Raw genomic sequence first — 13,628 nt, forward strand, 5'->3', positions numbered from 1 at the left:
GCCGCACGTAGAGTATTGTGCTCAGTTTTGGTCACTTTGCTACAGGGAAGTTGCCATTTAAGTTGAAAAGAGTATAGAAAAGATTTACAAATATATTGCATGGGACTTGAGGGACTGAGTTATAGGATGAGTTTGGGCAGGCGAAGACTTTATTTCTTGAAGCCTAAAAGCCCTGTCCCACGGTACGAGTTCATTCCAAGAGCTATCCCGAGTTTGCCCTGATTCGAACTCTGAGATTTGTGGTAATGGCCACTTGTTGGTACTCGGGACTCTCATGGACATTTTTCAACGTTGAAAAATCTTCACGAGTCTTCCCGTGCTTACCTGCCGTTAGCGAGTCTTCCCAAGTACCTGCCATTAGCGTTACGAGCCGCTAAGAGACGTCCCCGAGCTCCGTTACGTTCATTCTCCGTGCTTACCACGAGTTTGATTTTTTTAAAACTCGGGAGAGCTCTTGGAATGAACTCGTACTGTGGGACAGGGTTATAAGAGACTGAGATGTGATCTTATAAGGGGTGTATAACATCATGAGTTAGAGTGAATGTACATAGTCTTTTTCTCAGAGTTTGGGATTCATGAATTGGAGGACATTGGTTTAAGGTGAGAGGGAAAAGAGTTAATAGAAATCATAGAGGCCACTTTTCAGAATATGGAACAAGCTGCCAAATGAAGTATTGGGGCAGGTACAATAAAACACATTTGGACAGGTACATGGATAGGAAAGGTTAGAGAGATACGGGTCAAACGAGAGCAAATGAGATTAGCTTACAGAGGCATCCTGGTTGGTATGGAAATGTTGTGCTGAAGGGCTTGTTTCCATGTTGTATGACGTGCAATGCAGCCGCAGCAGTGTAATTTTACTTAGTTTTGCACTGATTTGCAGTGAAACACTGATAACCTGATATCCAACTATTTGGAGATCCTGATGATTCAGCATCTGGCTCACCAGGTACTTTGCACTCACTGGGGCCATGGTTCCCATGCTTCCTTTTCACTCAAGACCCAGGTTGCCATGATCCTTTTCAACTCGCCTGCTTCATCTGAACAGATATATCATACTGTGTGATATCCAAAAAAATGTATTAGTATATAACATTCAATAATCAGGAAAATATTCCCATCTAGTAGCACCAACATTCTGAACATGCAGGATTGTTGAAGTTTTACTGCTGATGCTTTTATTGCCTGCTTAAGAAGTTGCGAAACTTGAATACTTAACTCTCAGCTGTCAAGTCCATGAAACTGCCTTCTTTGTTAGCCAAATAGATCCAGAAAAGCTGCACAAATGCCAAAAGTTGGGTTCATTGGGGCCAAGATTGCTAAAAGCATACAAATTAATTGCAATTTTGGATGAATAAATGGAAGAAGGAGTATAATCCAATAAAAAAAGAGGGAAGATGCATTTTGGGAGGTCAAATGCAAGAAGAAACTATACAATAGTTAAGGAGCATTGATGTATGAAGGGACATTGATGTGCAAATCCGTAGCACCCTGAAAGTGGCAACACAAGTGGATAGGTTATTAAAATGGGTTACGGCATTTTTGACTTAATTGGTCAGGTCACTTGGTATGAAAGTTTGAAAATCATGTTACAAACTGTATAAAAGATTTGTTAGGCTACATTTGCAGTATTGTTTGCAGTTCTGGTTGTTATACTATAGGAAGGATGTCGAGGCTTTGGTGAGGGAACAGAAGAGTTTCACCAAGGCTTAGTTTGGTTTAGAGATACAACGGAGAAACTGATTTTTCGTCCCATCGAGTCTACACTGACTAGCAATCACCCGTACACTATTCTGTCCTACACACTAGGGACAATTTACAGAAGCCAATTATCCTACCAACCTGAGCATCTTTGGAACGTAGGAGAAAATGGAAGCACCCGGAGAAAACCCACACAGTCACAAATAGAACAGCTAACTCCATACAGATCCACAGCCAGGATCGAACCTGGGTCTCTGGTGATATAAGGCAGCAACTCTACTGTTGCACCACTGCGCTGCCCATCGTTTTGCCAAGATTGGTGTGCATTAACTAAAAGGAAAGTTTGGGCAAATTTGGATTATTTTCTCCATCGGAGGCTGAGGGACAACCTGACAGAAGTATATAACATTATGAGAGGCATAGATAGAGTAGGTGGTCAAAAGTGGTCAAAGTCTTTCTCCAGTGTGGAAATGTCAGATACCGGAGGACGTTGGTTTAAAGTGAGATTTATGAGGTGTGTTTTTCACACAGAAAGTGGTAGATATTTGGAGTCTGCTGCCTAGGGATGAGGTAGAAGCTATGATAACAACGTTTAAGAGGCATTTAGACCTGCACATGAACACGTAGGGAATGGAGGAATATGAAGCATGTGCGTCCAGATGGGATTAGTTTCATTTGGCATCATGGTCGGTGCAGACATAGTAGGCTGAAAGGGCCTGTTATTGTTCTATGTTCTGTTCTATGTTTTATGAGATTTGCAAGGCAAGGTTTTTATTGAGAGTGGGTAAGTGTCAGTAGGTGCCTGGAATTCACAACTAGAGCAGATGGTAGAAACAGATATGACAGTAACGTTTAAGAGGCATTTGGAGACACATGAACCGGCAGGGAATAGAGATATGGGTCATTTGCAGACAGATGGGATTAGTTTAGATTGGCATCATGTCCCTGTTCTATGTTCTAAACCAGATTAAAACACCAACATACAAGCATTTTTAAACAAAATCAATGTAAAAGGAGGTTCAATCTGAAAAGTAACTGCAGATATTTTGCTCGTATCCTTTTGGTAATCAAGCACAAATCTGGAGCTTTTGGACCAATGCTCACCATTTGAAGGTTAACCCTGAGGATAGAGATTTGGTTACATTTTTGTAAATTTTCATTGAGTCACATGGTTGTACCTGTGCAAAATTAAGTAATAATTGTCTTATAATGTTAGCGTTTATCCCTGGTAAGATTAATATGCAACAACAACAACTGAAAATTCTAGCAACATTGAGCAGGTTAGACAGCATTTGTCGACAGGGAAACCAACATATTATTTCAAGTCAATGGGCTTTAAATCAGGACTGGAAAATAGTAGACCCAAGGAAAGGTATGGAAGCAGTAAATGGTAAGGTAGGTAGGGAAGGTATGAGGGAAGAGAGGACTGGGATAATTATAAAACATAACCTGGGCAGTAATGAAATAAGTGAAAGAAAATAAGACAATTCTTACCTTATTTTTGCATTTATAGTTAAGTTTAATTAGTCTGACATCCATGGATTTTTAAATCAAAGTCATAATTGATGAGTATTACAAATTTACAGAACATCCTTGACTAGAAATAGTTAATGAATCAAAAATAGAAAAACAAATCCTGAGGTGCAGGATTGGCCATTTCACGTCATGTGCGTGGTAGGTCAGGTTCCAAATTTGTTCCATACCTTGCATTTTTGATCTGTTTGTTTCTTTTAGCTTTCTTTGTTGAAAAGGGTTAAGGCACTATTGTCTGCTTGAAATAGATTCCTAGTTCTGATCAAAGAACAGACCAAACACTTGCTGATTCTAAGGTTTCTTTCAAGACACTGAGGCATGCATCACTGGCTCTGAAACCATTATTTGCTTTCCAAATAAGCTGCTTGACATTTCCTACTTCAAGACATAAAATATTATGTTTTGTGAGAGGCTTTTTTTTTATAGATGTGGCTGAATTACTTAATCATTGTAAATGCAAATAAATGCATTATTTCTATATGAATAAGGAAGCTTCAGTGAAGCTGGCTGAATGGGATATAAACCCCTGCAGCACAGAATAAAACAAATGAGACGAATAGTGAAAGGACACCTGATATGTGCAAACCCAAGAAGAGGAAAGTTATCTGGGATTATTTTCATGACTGAAATATTAAATTCAAAATGTTAATCTGGCACTCAAACTGTGACAAAAATATGTTTGCAAGCAATATATTTAATCAAGGATCTTTCTTAATTTAACCCTCTTCACCAAAGCCATTAGAGATTAGTAGGCCCCCCTCGGTCATGACTGACCATGGGTGCTGCATCCTGGTCGGATGCAAGCCTGGGCAATGTCATATGAAGAACAGGCTGTTGCCCATGCAGCACTCCCCCCCCCCCCCTCCCTCTCCACATAGCTGATTGATCCAAAGGAACAGCAGGGCCGTTACAGTTTGGCACCAGCGCCATCGCAGGAGCTGCCAGAGCGAGGTTGTAGGCAACGATGAACTGCCGTAGGGGCTCCGACTACGGATTTTCTTGAGGTTTACTTCTGGTGCCTTTTCCATGACTGGATATGGCCACAAGGCAGTGGAGGTTTTAAATCAGAGTTCTCCCTCTCCTAGATGGACTGCCTTCCCAGGCTGACGAGCCCCATCTGCCCGAGACACGTGGGGGCGGGAGCGTCTACCTTCCCGTGCAGGTCTATAGCGCCTGCCCACTGCCCAGAAATTAAGAGATTAATTAGAGATTAAGCATAAACCAAATACAACAGAAAAGAAGACTCAATTGACTTTGCTTTTAGATGAACACAAATATGCAAATATTACATTGTGAAAGACACGATTTGCTGTGCAACCTAGCTACAAAATGGATATTGGATAAGAACATTACAAAGATGGATTGCAAATATTCCAATTTAGAATTATCACATAAATGTTGTCTTTTTTGTTTTATCACTGCACACAATTACTGAAACAGCGGTTGCAGAAGAAATATTATAAAGCATATTGTGGTAGGGTTCAAAAGGTGAAAGAACAGGTGTTTTGGGCGACATTTTCCAGTTGGGCTGTTTAAGGTTGAAAGACTCATGCTGGCTAAGAAGTCATTCTGATAAGATCTCTCTAGACAAAGAACCTAGCCTTGCCATCTGGGACTGTTCACATTTAGTTACATTCAAAATAATTTTGTTACTTCCCCTTTGCTGAGAGTCATGCTAATTGTCAGGAAAAGTGAAGGGGTAGCCTTCTGGGAAGTGATTTGAATTTTGATTTGGTGCAATAAATTGTAGTTCGGGTCTTATTGACTTATAATGAAGAATATTTAGCATTTGGAGTATTTGCTGTTGACTGGTTTCTGACTCAATTAGAAGGAGATGCACTGTTGTGGTGCAGCCTTTCTAAGTCTTCATGCTGCGAGATCAGTAACAGATTCAGACAAGAGAAGACTTTCAGACCATCTAATTTGTCTATTCACAGCGTTCACTTGGTGTGTTGCTAAAATCCCTGAACCCTATTAGTTTACATAAATGCAATCATGAATTTCTTGTTCGACAACCCATGTCAGTAACCGTTGGCCAAAATAACATTAAGGCTGGAGAGCTAACATAGATACAAACGGTCCAGATTTTTTCACCATCTTGTACTTCTCTATTACAGACACAAAAAGCTGGAGTAACTCAGTGGGCCAGGCAGCATCTTTGGAGAGAAGGAATGGGTGACGTTTCGGGTCGAGACCCTTCTTCAGACCTGACCCAAACTCGTCTTGACCAAAAACATCCCCCATTCCTTCCAAAAGATGCTGCCTGTTACTCCAGCTTTTTGTGTCTATCTTTGGTTTAAACCACCATCTGCAGTTCCTTGCTACAGTCTTCTTTATTATACTTCCCCTCAGAGTTTTCTGTTCAGCGTATTAAGTGACTATATTTCTGTGACTTTAAAAGTTGGAATCTAAAATTTATAGAAAAACAATTAATTTAGTTCAGACTAGAACCTTAGGCCTTTCTAACTTGTACACATCATTGTTTAACACCATCTCTGACCTACAAGGTGCTGCAAATCCTACCACGGATCTCGGCTACTCCAATTCAACTTACAGGGAACCATTTACCCCAGCGCCCCCTCTGACCTCTGTCTATTCAGCTCTCTGTCCTACCCTTAACTGGTTTTGCCTCACCAGCTTTTCAGTGTTTTCTCCCTGTTGCATCTTTCCACGTGGTGAAGCAGAAAAGAAGCCTTCTTTCAAATTCTCCCAGTTAACACTTTAAGCAGAGGAAGGTGGCAACAGATTGCTGAACTGAGCACTGCACCAAAATGCTCTACCATCCATCTCTAATGATCTGAGCAAATGCCACTATACTCTTTGTGAAGGTGAATTTTCATTGAGGAGAGTGTTACACTTAATGTGTGTGGTGACGATGACTCATGTTTAGCCCCGTGGGTGGTATGCCTTAATTTGGGAAGATAGAGAAGCAAGGAACTGCAAATGCTGGCTCACAAAAAGAGGCATAAAGTGCTGGAGTAACTCAGTGAGTCTGGGTCTGAGGACAGGTCTGGACCCAAAACACCACCTATCCATGTTCTCCAGAGATGCTGCCGACCTGTTTACTCTGACAAGCTTGGGCACTTTGTATCTTAATTTGAGAAGATATATGCACAAGTGAAAGGAAAATTGATTTAAGACAGAGACTCAAAAGTATATATTTCTAATTCATTAATTGGCCTACCATTACTTCCGCAGTTCATATTTTTGATCCTTTCTATAAAAAATAGACAAGATGTGTTTAAATGTGAGACCAGAGTGAATGACAAGAAATCACTAGTCCTTTTGAATCCAAGCACTCAGTTGGGCTGCTTTGCAGCTGTGAGAAAGTGCTGTGTGGCAGCAGCGATTCTAACCACTGATAATCTAATCAATTCTGAAAGTGTATTCACATTGGCCCAGAATTCATGTTAATTCTTCTGATTTTCCTATGATTCCAGTGGAAAAGATTACAGCCAGCACAGTCGGTATGGGGACAACTTCATGATTTGTGGGATGCATTCACTGCGCATGCACAAAAATCCAAAAGTTGATGACAGTTTCAACAGAGAAGGGCTAGGCATCCATATTTACTGCAAAACCTTGGACGTTATGATTTTTGTATTGGTACAAAATTGTTTTGCTGTACATCAGAGCTAGCATTATGGTGTAATTGGAAGCTGAATCAAGTGTCAAGATTGAAGGTAGACCAAGATATGCTTAATCTTTTTGCCACTTGTCTCTGCATTCAGCTTGTCCAGACTTCAAATTTTGAAATCCCAAGGTATTTGAATGTGCTATGCGTGTAGGTGTGGTACAGACCAAGAACAGCACAAGATCAAAATAAATGCTGAGGTATAAATATAGAATAGAACATAAAACAGTACAACCCAGGAACAGGCCCTTCAGTCCATGATGTGTGTGTCAACCATGATTGCAAATGACACCAATTCCATCTGTCAGCACATGATCCACAACCCTCCATACCCTGCCTGTTTGTGTGCCTGTCAAAATGTCCCTTAAACATTGCAATTTTATCTGTGCTTCTACCACTTTCCCTGGCAGTGTGTTCCAGGCAGCTATATTAAAAAAGTTGCCTCATAAATCGCCTTTAAACTTTTCCTTTCTCACCTTAACGCTGGTCTTTAAAATCTTCCCTGGGAATTAAATGCTGACTATCTATGCCTCTTAAAAATTGTATTTACCTCAATCAGGTTACCCCTCAGTTTCTGACCCTCCTGAGAAAACGATTCAAGTTTATCAGGGCTGACAACTCTCACATTTTGAGCAGGAGAATCACGCATTTGAACAATTCTCACGCTCTCACGCTGATCACAGATTTCTCACTCTCTGTCGTGAGAAATTCTGTAATCAATGAAAATTTCAGAACTCATATAAACTGCATGGGCCATGGCTGATGGAGAGCCGGGGCTGAAGCAGCGGCCGGGAAAGATGCAGGATCCGGGGCTGGCGAGTGTTTGCAGGTCTGGCGAGTCTCTCGCTGCAACTCCGGCCATGGAGCAGCTTCAGTGCAAGGGCCATCGGAGGCGTTGTGCCACTGATGTGAGAGTCTCTGTGCCGAAGGGACAGAGACTCTCAAAGAGAGGGGGGGGGAGAGAGAGAGAGGGGAAGGAGACAGAGAGACGGGGAGAGAGGGCGAGGGAGAGGGAGAGGGAGAGAGAGGGAGAGAGGGAGAGGGAGAGAGGGAGAGGGGGAGAGAGAGAGAGGGGGGGAGGGAGAGAGGGGGAGGAGGAGTGAGAGAGAGGAGAGAGGAGGGAGGGGGGGGGGGGAGAGAGAGAGAGGGGAGGGGAGAGAGAGGAAGAAGAGAGAGAGGGGTGGAGAGGGGGAGGAGAGAGGGTAGGAGAGAAGGGGAGGGAGGGGGGAAGGAGAAGGGGAAGCGAGGGGTGGTAAAAGAGAGAGGGGGAAGAGGGAGAGAGGGGGGGGGGAAGAAAGAAACGGAGGAAAGTGAAAGTGGGGGGGGGGCAAAGAAAGAGATAGAGACAGAGGAGAAAGAGAGGGGGGAGAGAGAGCAAGGGGGGAGTGAGGTGAGGTGGGAGGGAGAAATGGGGGTGAGATGGGGGGAGAGAGGGGGAAGAAGGAGGGGGAGGAGAGAGGAGAGAGAGAGGGGACATAGAGAGGTGCAGAGAGAGAGGAGGGGAGAGGTAGAGAGAGCGGGCAGGGAGTGTGTGGAGAGAAAGCGAGAGAGGGGGGTGAAAGAGAGGGAGGGAGAAAGAGAGAGAGGGAGGGAGTGAGAGATGGAGGGAGAGAGATAGAGGGAGAGAGAGGAGAGAGAGAGGGGGGGAGGGAGGGAGAGAGAGAAAGGGAGAGAGGTAGGGAGAGAAACTGAGGGATGGATGCGTTTCAAATAGAGATAGCTGTGGCGATTTAAGTGATGGAGAGGGGGCGAGAGGTGGGAGAGTGAGATGAGAGAGAGAGAGGGGAGGGAGTGGTGGAGGAGAGGAAGAGAGAGAGGGAAAGAGAGGAGAGAGAGAGGGGGAGGAGTGAGAAGAGAGAGGAGGGGAGAGAGGGGAGAGAGAGCGGGAGGGGAGAGAGAGGTGGAGAGAGAATGAGGTGAGAGGAGAGAGAGCGGAAGAGAGGGGAGCGAGGGAGAGGGGGGGGGAGGGAGATAGAGAGGCAGGGTTGCCAACTTTCATGCGTTGAGCGTGAGAAACACGCATTTCACCAAATTCTCATGCTGATCACACATTTCTCATGCTCTGTGAGAAATTCTGCATGGGCCGCAGGTGTTGGAAGCAGAAGCAGCGGCGGGAACAGATGCGGAAAGGGAGCAGGGCTGGCAAGTGTTTGCTGGGCTGGCGAGTAGATCACTGCAGCTCTGGTCATGGAACAGCCTCAATGCAAGAGTCCCAGCCTGTCAGAGGCGTCGGAAGCATTGCGCCGCTGCCGTGATAGTCTCTGTGCCAAATTCGCCCAGGTGACCAGCATGGATCAGGCTGCAGCTCGGTGCATCCTGGAAGTAAGTACCAAGCACTGGGCAGAAACGGTGGAAGATAGTGGCCTTCAAATGGAAGTGGTTAGATAAAGCATCCTGCTTGCCTGCTAGATTTTCACTTACTGCAGCTGCAGGAAAAATGTTCCCAATGTTGGGGGAGTTCAGAACCAAGGGTCACAGTTTAAGAATAAAGGGTAGGCGAGTTAGGACTGAGATGTGGACAAACTTTCTTCACACAAAGAGTTATGAATCTGTGGAATTCTCTGCCACAGAAGGCAGTGCAGGCCAATTCACTGGATGTTTTCAAGAGAGAGTTACATTTGTTGGGGTTAACAAAATCAAGGGGTATGAGGAAAAAAACAGGAAAGAGGTACTGATTTTAGATGAACAGCCACGATCATATTGAAGGCACTGCTGGCTCAAAGGGACGAATCGCCTATTCCTGCACCTATTTACTATGTTTCTATGCTTGAGTATATGGCAATAAAACGCGATCACTTGATTTTTAAGCATTCATGCATGGTGGAAGTATAATGTAGTCATAGAGTGATACAGTGTGAAAACAGGCCCTTCGGTGCAATTTGCCCACACCTGCAACCATGTTCCGGCTATGCTACCTGCTTTTGGTCCATACCTCCAAACCTGTCCTATCCATTTACCCGCCTAACTGTTTCTTAAATGTTGGGATGGTCCCTGCCTCAAATACCTCCTCTGGCAGCTTGTTCCATACACCGACCACCCTTTGTGTGGAAAAAGTTACCCCTTAAAAAGTTACCACTTAAAAATACTTCATACAAAAAACATTGAAATTATACTACAATGCACTAAAACATGATGTTAATATATCAAATTTCAAAAAGTCTATACCATGGGAGGGGGGACACCTCCCTTCCACATCCTCTCCTCACTCGATTGCTCCACTCCCTCGCCGAGTACCCCCATGGCCAGTGATCATTGATCGCGCAGCCCCCCCCCACTTTCAAAAACGTTCCACAGCCCCTGGTTCAGACAGAGAACACAGGCCAGTTGTCCATGTGGCCAGAACTGAGGCCAGTTGTCCGTGATGTCTGGATCCCAATGCTCAGTGTTTCATGTTTCGGAGTTGGCCAATGTTATTGATTTGTAATTAGCCTGATTTCTAATTAGTTGACAAAACCTTAATTTATTAATACGGAATATCCAGGGGGATGGGATAAGTGTAATATTAAAATGACATGCAAGGTGTCAGGCTGTCTGTCATAACATACAACCCCGATAACCCATTATTTCCTTCAGTTAAATATTGGGAAGGTAGCACTATTGCCATTTGCCATTCAACTATTATGTTTGTTCACCTCACTGACTATTTCTACCCAAAATTCCTTTGACAGGTTGAATAGAAATGTACCCAATCTCATTGTTTTTTATTAATTGAACACTAGATGACCATCCTCATGGAGTGTAATCAGAAGGAAACAGGTTCAGATGCAATGTTTAAGAGCTTGATCAAAGAAGGGGCATATTTTAAATGAGTGACAAAGATACCTGTAGGGGAATGTGTGAGGAGATTATTATTTATCTTTAGTTTTAGCCTGAACCAGGACATCTGAAGATTCAAAGTTTAATATAGTAATTGTGCTGATACTGACTCTAACCAACAAGGTAATGAACATCATTCATTCCAGAGGTTTTATTTTTCTGATGCCATTTAAACTTAACTTGGATTTCAATCACTTCAATGTAAAAGTAATTGGGAAAGGGAAGCATTGGAACAAAAATTTGCCCTTGGTACATATTAACTGTAATATAATAATGTATGCATGTTGATAGGTGCAATCGAAACAAAGATCTTTTTTATCATAGCTGTGTTATGAATACCACAAAAAATATTATGTACTCTCAAGATCACATTAAATAGAAATATTATTGCTGAAATATATAGTTATTCGACTTTGCATTTCGGAAAAGTCCCAGCTGAGAGGAAGACAGCAAAATACTGAAAATATTGGGGGTGAAAATGACCAGGACAGTTTGTTAAGAAAATGAAGGAAATGGTAACATAATACTTATACAGCTGAGTGAGTATAATGTTATGGATGAGAAATTGTGTTCAACCAATTGATGACTGCTTTAACAAAGTAGCATGTTAGATAACAAGGAAGCCAATGGGTGTAGCAAATTTTGTTATACATAATTTGTTCTGTGAAGTGCCCCATAAAAGATTACCACATTAGATAAGCACCTGTGGACTTGAACGTAATAGGTTTAATCTAGGGGGTCAGATATGGGGCTTTATTTGTGGGCCAGATATATTGTCAGTGCAGAGGGGCTAGGAGCAAGGCCAAGTGTGCATCCAGAGTCAAGGTCTGGAATAGTACTAGGTATGCAGTCAAACCTGGGACAATGGGAGTGTTCAGCACTGGGAAGCTAAGCAGGTAAGCAGCTATGATCAGGGTGGAATAGGGGGCCAGGTGTAAGGCTGGGTCAGGAATGAGAGAAGGTATGCAACTGGAGTCAGGGTCAGGAGTAGTACCAGGTGTGCAGTGAGACCCAGGTTGGTTAACATGGGCCAAGTGTTTGATTATAATCTAATTTTCCATACATGAATATACTAAGATCATTCATATGCTGCACATGTTCAGCCATGATCATATTGAATGGCAGTGCAGGCTCAAAGGGCCAAATGGCCTACTCCTGCACCTATTTTCTATGTTTCTGTTGATCAGAGCCTGGCTCTACTGTGGAATGTAATTTAGTCTAACCTTATTAATAGCTAATCCAATTTAAAATATATATTGCATTCAAGTGTAAGTTAAAAGACTCGCTACAGTATGCACCATATTGCACAATTTCAAGCTGAAAAATGCAAAATCTCCGTACCAATGTGAGGGGACACACCCTCCTACCACACCCTCAAGCAAAGATAGACACAAAATGCTGGAGTAACTCTGTGGGTTAGTGTCAATATCCCGACAGGCAGCATCTCCTGACTTGTCCCTTGTCGAGGGTGGGATGGCGTTAGAATATCATGGGTGAGACTCAGACCTGCCCCATTCACGATAATATTAATGTGGATGGCCAAGCTTATCTTACTGGTCATTGGTGACCCCAGAATGTTGGAGGTGAGGTATGTTGGAAGTGATTATTGTCCTGCATTTTTGTGGGATAAATCAATCATCAGTCGGACAGCGGGATCAATTGATCATCAGCTGGGGGATTTGGGAACAATTGATTATCTGTCAGATCTGGTAAACTGAATCAATGGCCAGTGTGAGTAATCAGTGGATCTGCAGCCAGGGGTGGATGATGGGGGCAACAGTCACGTCTTGAAAAGAAATATTCTGCCTCAAGACTGGAGCTTTTGGGAACAGAAAGGAAGTGGTTGGGGATTAGTCTGATGAGCAAAAGCAATCACCCCTTAGCCAGGATTTTGGGTGGGGAAGGGTGGAGGTGCTGTACCTCAGCGGGGAAGGTGGTGTAGATGTATCCTTCAGACTGAGTGGGGCCAGACTTGAGAGAAGTATGTCTATGGACTATGGAAGAGAGATCATTCTTGAGACTCTAGGGAGAGAGGATTTTCCTCAATCTGGGAAAGAGAAATAGGCCCTTAAAACTGAGGAAGAGAGACCATTTGTGAATGAGGATCACTCGGGGGAGGCCCAGTTGATCCTCAAACTGAGAGATTCGGAGGTAGGATGGATACGAGAGATTGGGCATATCTGATGTCTGTCCCGTGATAATGGTGGGAGTGCAAGTTGACAGGAAACAAGACTTGTAATGAAGATTTAGAAGCAATATTCCGTCTGAAGTTTGGCAACAATCACCATCTTTGTGCACCCTACAAAATTATGATGCAAAGAGCTTCAAACTCTCCCATCAATAAAAAATATCTCAACAAATATTTCTCTGCCTGAGATTCTTAACTAAAACATTGGAATGTCCCTTCAACTTTTGAGTTCTGCTCCAAATTATTTGACAGAAATGGCTGAAATTAGGGATCTTGCTTTGAATTCAGCTCTGAAAATTGCTTGATGCAGTCCACAATGTAAATTGCACTACTCGGCTGCCATGTTGACCTTTTTGCCGCATCAGATTTCAGCAACATGAATTTCTGCAATCCAATTCTCACAGATATATCTTTTATTCACCAAGGTATTGATCGTTTTTTAATAAATGCAGCGATATCGTTGCTTCAGTGAATAGTGACATTTAACTATATATGTTACCATGGAAACTGGGGCCCTTCAGATTGTGTTTGAAAAGACATATTGAACCGTGGCTTATTCAAATAAATTGTTGCGTTGTTTGATTTTGCGTCGAGCAAGTGTAAGCTGATACCTGAAAACTGAGGTTGCACGTGCAGCTTTGGTAGCTGGTGAAACTGACTGATTATTATTAACTGCAGATGGGCGCTCATCCATTTACAATTAGCTATGCTTATGGTGCTGCTCATTTCCTGCCTCATTAGAGAGCTAAAAGGCTT

The 13,628-nt window shown here is 43.0% G+C and overlaps 1 protein-coding gene across 12 annotated transcripts in view; it reads left to right on the plus strand.

Moving 5' to 3' along the window:
* Window positions 1–13,628, plus strand: part of LOC129696489 (extracellular sulfatase Sulf-1-like) — a 448,145-nt gene that overhangs the window by 218,487 nt on the left and 216,030 nt on the right. Inside the window, exon 1 of one of the 12 annotated variants that reach the window (XM_055634446.1) lies at window positions 11,205–11,223. The exons of the other annotated variants lie outside the window; for them this stretch is intronic. The gene's annotated coding sequence lies outside the window, so the exon portion shown is untranslated. Of the gene's footprint in view, window positions 1–11,204; window positions 11,224–13,628 lie in introns of those variants that run through there. 12 annotated transcript variants of the gene reach the window in all.

This window comes from Leucoraja erinacea, chromosome 4, assembly GCF_028641065.1.
Source record: "Leucoraja erinacea ecotype New England chromosome 4, Leri_hhj_1, whole genome shotgun sequence".
In the NCBI taxonomy this organism is placed as follows: domain Eukaryota; kingdom Metazoa; phylum Chordata; class Chondrichthyes; order Rajiformes; family Rajidae; genus Leucoraja; species Leucoraja erinaceus.